General features: G+C 42.6%; 1 long non-coding RNA gene across 1 annotated transcript; it reads left to right on the forward strand.

Moving 5' to 3' along the window:
* The first annotated feature begins 2534 nt into the window (after positions 1–2534).
* On the forward strand, positions 2535–5361 carry LOC119282545. Its single transcript, XR_005138771.1, has 2 exons — positions 2535–2761; positions 5037–5361. It is a non-coding gene; the product is annotated as an uncharacterized LOC119282545 (long non-coding RNA).
* Positions 5362–6330: the final 969 nt, after the last annotated feature.

Genomic DNA, 6330 nt, shown 5'->3' on the forward strand with positions numbered 1-6330 from the left:
ACCGCGTCATCATTGACCGAGTGAAAAATGGGTCATATATGTTAGGTTGGTTATTGTGGATCTATTGGAGCGACCCCGGTAACTAAAAGATTGCTATTGGGAGCCCCAATAGTGATTACTGGTGGATTTTTTTTTGTGAGTTGTTGGAGATGCTCTTAGCTTGCCCCCCGACGTGGCCTCGGTCACACCGCCTCGTCCTTTGTCTGTATAATAAAATGCCTATATGCATCTTCCATGCAAATGAAGGGTAATGAAACTTTCATTTAAAATAAAAAGTTTTTAAAGGAGGAGGTAAAAAAGTATATATTTTCTAAAAAAAGCACCTGGCATCTTTCTTAAGATTCAGGAACATTTTAAAAATTCCCGACCTTCATAAAATATACTATTAAATTTTATAAATTCACGAATATTTCTCAAAGTTCATGAATATATTCAAAATTTAGCAAAAGCTGGTAGTAAATTTTGTATAACCATGTTTCTCGAGCTAGCAAACGCACAACGCGTTGCTCGGGCACTCGAGAAGCAGCGAGAGAATAAAGGTTTGAGCATATTAGTTGGAAGATATATATAGGCCTCCTGTGCGTTTTGTGGTCTCCCAAAGCATGTGCTCAGAGGGTGGGAATCTAGTTCTGTGCATACCATGGCGTCGAGCAAATGCGTGCCCCTGCATCATAATTTGGCCGATCCGACTTGGGCTTCGATGATTATGTTTACTGTTTCCTCTGTGGTTTTTCCTGTTTTTTGTTTTTATATTTCCCCGCTTTTCCTTTTCTGCGTTTCCCTTTTATGTTGCTCTCTATCTTTTTTTTGTTCATGAACATTACGTAATACACACATATTTTTTAAGTGTGTGTACATTTTTAGAAATTTAGGAACATTTATTAAAATTGTGAAGTCTTTTCAAATTTGTGACGAAAATGTCAAATTTGTTAGCATATTTTAAACTTCAAAATAATTTCATTTGAAGACCTTTTTTTTATGAAAAATCAGTGAACATTGTATATATTCATGGACATCTTTTTAATTTGTGAAATCATTTATTTTAAAATATCATGATGTTTTTGAAATACCCAATCATTTTTGAAATTCAGAAGTGTTCTCAAATGGACGAGAATTTTTTGAATTTAGTTTTTCCATATATTTTTCTCTCTCTTAAATTTTTGTGTTTAGGAAACCCGGCTTAACACCTGTTGACACCGGCTGACTACAACATCTGGAAGGACTCCACCCTCCTCCTCATCCTCCAGCCATGTAGTCCGCAAGAAGGTATGAATATGATGCGCATCGTCGTGAGGAAAAATGGGAAGACCCTCACCCTTGATGGGGTTTCAAGTTCGGACACTGTCGATAGTATCGAGGTGAAGATCTACAAGAAAGATGGCACTCGCCCAATACAACAACAACTCTTGTTGGATGGGGAGATCTTGCAGGGCGACCGCACCATGGCGGACTACGGCATTACCAGGGAGGATACCCTTGATTTGCTGCTCTGCCAATGTGGTTGCTGAGATGCAAGGCCTGCCATTCCAACCACTCCTTTTATTTTGGTGCAGTCTAACTTCCAGTAGGGCTGTATCATTCTAGTATCTCTCCACTCTAGTTCATTTTCCAGCAGTTGTGTGTTATCAGTAAAACACTAAAACTATTCTATGCCCAGTAGTTATTTTTATCTATCAAACAAAAGAAAACTACTAATAAAGAGCCCTTGGGTCTAATTGAGAAGTTCCAGCCTTTATCCATGTTTTCATCTATACGCCCCCACAGTCAAAATTAAGTTGAAGTAACATGAATCCTAACACCCTGATTGCATGTTTTCTACTCCCTCCGTCCCATAATGTAAGCCGTTTTTCAACACTTACAAGATTCATTATCACATCTTGTTTCAAAATGAATAAGAAATCAGAGTTGGAGTCAAGTCTTGTAAATATCTCTCATAACAAAATATGAAGATATATGTTCCTAATTAGAAGTTTTCTTTTGCTGAAGACAATAATAAATAAAAAGAAAATAGTAACTACTTGTGTATGTAATACTAGTTTTTCTACGGTGTTGTACTTCCTGTTTACGTATAATCCAAATGTGGATGCATGTATAACTGTCTTGGCAGACTGAAAAATGGATTTTTTAGTACTCCACTATATTGGAAAGAAATAGAATGTACTTCATCAATAAAAGTGCCGTCCTTTCAACGTATGGAACGGATATTAGTTTATCAGTTATTTCAAACCTCGACATCTCCTGAACACCTCGCCATCAGTCTCAGAACATACCTATGGATCTCAAGCTTATTTGGACTAGGATTAATAAGCATTTGCCCCAGACCCGGCCCTGAGGGGGGGCAGGGGGGGCGGCCGCCCCGGGCCCCCGAGGCTGAGGGCCCCCCCAGGATGTACTCTGTACTAGGCTTGGCCCGAAGTGATGTAAAAAAATGGGCTTGGCCCGAATTATTAACGAGCCATGTCGTCAGAGGCCGAGCTGAAAATTAGATCGCGAATAATTAGGGTCTATTCTCCCCTCGACTCCTCCTGGCCGCCGCCGCACATAGGTCGTTTGCTCCGCTCTTGTTCTTCCGTTCCTCGTGCTGCTTTCCATCCGTCGGGGGTCGGTCTGGCAGCACGATTGTGAAATTGCCATGGTTTTTATGTTGTCATCTGGAGAGTTACATTGCCGATCAAGCAAAAACTTCTACCAGGAGGCGTTGCTACTCCTGCGTGCTTCTATTCATGGTTGCCAATCAAGACAAAATAAGGACTGACGGAAGGTAAGACTACAATTTCTCTACAAATATCATTTTTTTAAATGATCTCTTTTCTCTTCAAATATCTAGCGGTATTATTATATTCGGTGTCTATTGTTTGCCATTTACTATTAACCAACGGAAGTGAACGTTGTACTAGCAGTAGTAACCTGTCATGGTTGACTCAGATTTCGCATAAGATCATCTGAATTGTACCCATGTCCTGGGTAACATACGGCCGAATGTTCATAATGTTTCTTCAGCATCATTTACCTTTACTTTTCTTGTGTGACCACTTCAATCATAGGTTTTCTTTTTCCCAATATTTGTTGTCATCAATTTTCAGACACACTTTAGTTTTTTGTTACAATATGACAAGTGATAATCAAATGATCGTACATTATTTAGGGACAGAGAATACTAGAAAATTATTGATTTGTGAGTATGCCATGATAATCAGTAAGATTGTTATATTAAGTTGTTCTAGTGTGTTGTGGCTTTGTAGCTTTGCGCTGGTATATTAATATATATACAAATATGTTGAGGGCCCCGGATTCTAGTTTCGCCCCGGGCCCCCGAAATCTCAGGGCCGGCCCTGATTTGCCCGCACCTCTTTTTTCAACTTTATCTGCTTCTCACCGTCCAATAGATTATGTTTTACAACAAGAAGCAATGGCCGTTGTCTGTCATCCTATATACTCCACTTCTAAGAGAGTGATCCGCACCACTTTTAATTATTTGAACATGCATGCTTCCCACATCATCAAGATTGTTGTAGTTGTTGGACTGAGGGGAAATAAATACAGCTCTTTTCAAAGTGTAGTCTACAAAAGGAAGGAATCTTTGTTGTGTTCTATCTACATCAGTAAACACTCAATTACCTCATCGTCAGGGAAGGCTCTGTCCCTTCTTTTTCCGAGGCGGTTGTTGCTCCACTGAGGTAAAAGGGAAGGGGAGGGTGCATGTTTTTTTCTGTGCCAGTTGCATGATGCAACTTTCTGCCGGTGTATAACCTGCATGCGACCACGGAACGTGAAATATTGCCCACGCACTGTGTGATTTATTTTTTTGAAACGGAGGCAAAAGATTTGCCTCATTCATTAAATAAGAGAGAAAAGTTGTAGAGTGTTACAAATGACCCACATGTCCGGCATGGCAACTACTCGCGCACAAGAATACACCTCAGTTTTTTAGCTCCCGCTAGAACCCAAAGCTTGACGTTGTTGATGATAGCACGGAGAAGGACCGGAGGCGGCGCGCTCTTGCGTCGGAAGACCCGAGCATTACGCTCGTTTCAGATTGTCCAAGAGACAAGCATTGTGTGTTCAAAAGAGATGTTGCCCGTGCACTGTGTGATTTATGGGATCCATTGACCCGTGCACTGTTTGTTCAAAAGAGATGTTGCCAGTATACCCACCATGGAGGTTGCCCTGTAGCAGCGTGCACCCTCAAACCTACTATGTAAATAGCACCTTTTTTGCGAGAGTATATAAATAGCATTTGGTTGTTTGTTTGAACCCAACTGAAGCTATATATTCCAGCTTCAACTTAAAAAAAGACATTGATAATTGTCACACGTGTGGCATAATGGATGCCCGACCACACCACTCGTCTGGTATGCAGGAGCCAGCCCATACGACCTTGTATGTGCGAACATTAAAACTGTCCACATATTTGGACGCAGTTACGACGGCCCACATGACCATGTGTGGCAACTGCTCACCCCCATCCCGTGAGCAACGAGTGTGTAATTAACTATAGTTGCCATGTCTAATTACTGTAGTTGCCATATGTGGTTAACTTTAGTTGCCACGTATCATTAAATATAGTTGCCATGTGTAATTAATTGGAGTTGCCATGTGTGGTCAAATCATAGTTGTCGTATGTGATTAACTAGTTGCCACATATGCATAATGTGTAACTAATTGGAGGTGCCACATGTGATCAAACCATAATTGCCATGTATGATCAACTATAATTGCCGTGTGTGATTAACTAGTTGCCACATATGCACAATTGTAGTTGCCATATATCACCGTGCAAGTGTCGTGTAGGCGAAGAGCAGTTTCACCCGCACGTTCGGGCGAGCGTCGTGTGTTCATGCGGGCGAGGAGCGCCCACACGTGTGGCACTAAATGATAACGCCCACACGATGTTGTGTGCTTACGTGACTTTCGACCCAGATGAAACTGCTGTAATATTCGTGCAAATAAATCGAACGGCATCGACTGCGTTTGGGCCATGTTGATACCGCCTGCCCGCTGTTGCTTACTTGGTGTTTTTCTTTCTCTCTGCACAGACAGATGCCGATCGGGTGCCCAGAAGATTATTGTCAGCTTTTCTTTATGTGGTAGACAACCAGCAGCTCTTGTTTCTCAAACTATAGAATGGATGCTGTATAATGTAGTAATATACACCAAGTTGGATATATTTCGTGAGCTCCTCTCTCGTCAGGGTGTGCATTTCGCTTCGCTAGCTGATCCTCTCTCGTCTCCGGCCGGCGAGCCCGAAGCAGCAGGAGCCCCTACGTCGACCGTGAGTTGCTCTCATATACTCGCCTGCCCGCCCGCTGCTGCTGTAACCAGTCAAACCCCTTAAATTTAATGCAGTATAATTAAATCACAGTTCGCTTTGCTTCTTCTGGGCCGGTGACTCTGAGGAGATTCGACCAAGACCAGGCCACCATCATGATCCGCCACGAGAGGGTTTGTCTTCGTCTCCTCACCAAGGTGATACGTTCAGCGTCCTTCTAATCAAGGTTTGACATAGTAATTCATTGAACAATGGTGTCCAGTTGGAGTTTGTTGACACACGAACACGTCACGTGTATCCTCGACGCCGGGGGTGATGCACCGCAGCTCACGTCGAAGGAGACCCGACCGACAGCGCGATACGCAAGACAGTCGACGGGCGCTTTTGCAGACCCAAAAACCCCACACCCCCGGGAGGGATCCCGTCAGGGAGTGCGGCGGCTATGGGCTGCCCTAGGTCGATTCGCTCGCCCCTAGAGCCTCAGGATTCGCAGCTCTCAAACATGAAGAACTGCGAAGAACGAGAGAGAAAAACGGTGGAGAGATAAAACGTAGACATGAAAAGTAGTATATTGATTTGTTCGATTGTGTGTTGTTCAATCGGCCGTCACCCCCAACATATATAAGAGGCGGCTGGACTTCCCGTACAAGTAAAGGATTCATCTAGGTTTTCCTTACAAGAAAAATTACATCAATTCACATCCTAGAGTCCTAGTTCTATTCCAACTCGGATTCAGTCTGAATCTGGCCCAAACTCTGTCTTCCTTCTTGCGCGGGCCGCCGAGCTTGCATATGATCTCCGATCAAGACGGCCCAAATATCAAACTTGTGCGCCTCGATGATACGAACAACTCTCATGTTGATTACTTTTTCAAATAAGGCCATGTTGAATACTCTTCGAGGTCATCTTTACCTTCCAGTCAGACTCGGTCTTGCAGTAGACTGGATTATCCGAGTCTCGTAGTGAACTTGTAGGCCATATACTATCTTTGATGATGATGACTCCAAAACCAAAGTTTACCGTCTTGATGATATGCATAACTTCTGTATTGAACACTTCTT

The sequence above is a fragment of the Triticum dicoccoides genome, chromosome 3B, assembly GCF_002162155.2.
Source record: "Triticum dicoccoides isolate Atlit2015 ecotype Zavitan chromosome 3B, WEW_v2.0, whole genome shotgun sequence".
NCBI classification, from domain to species: Eukaryota; Viridiplantae; Streptophyta; class Magnoliopsida; order Poales; family Poaceae; genus Triticum; species Triticum dicoccoides.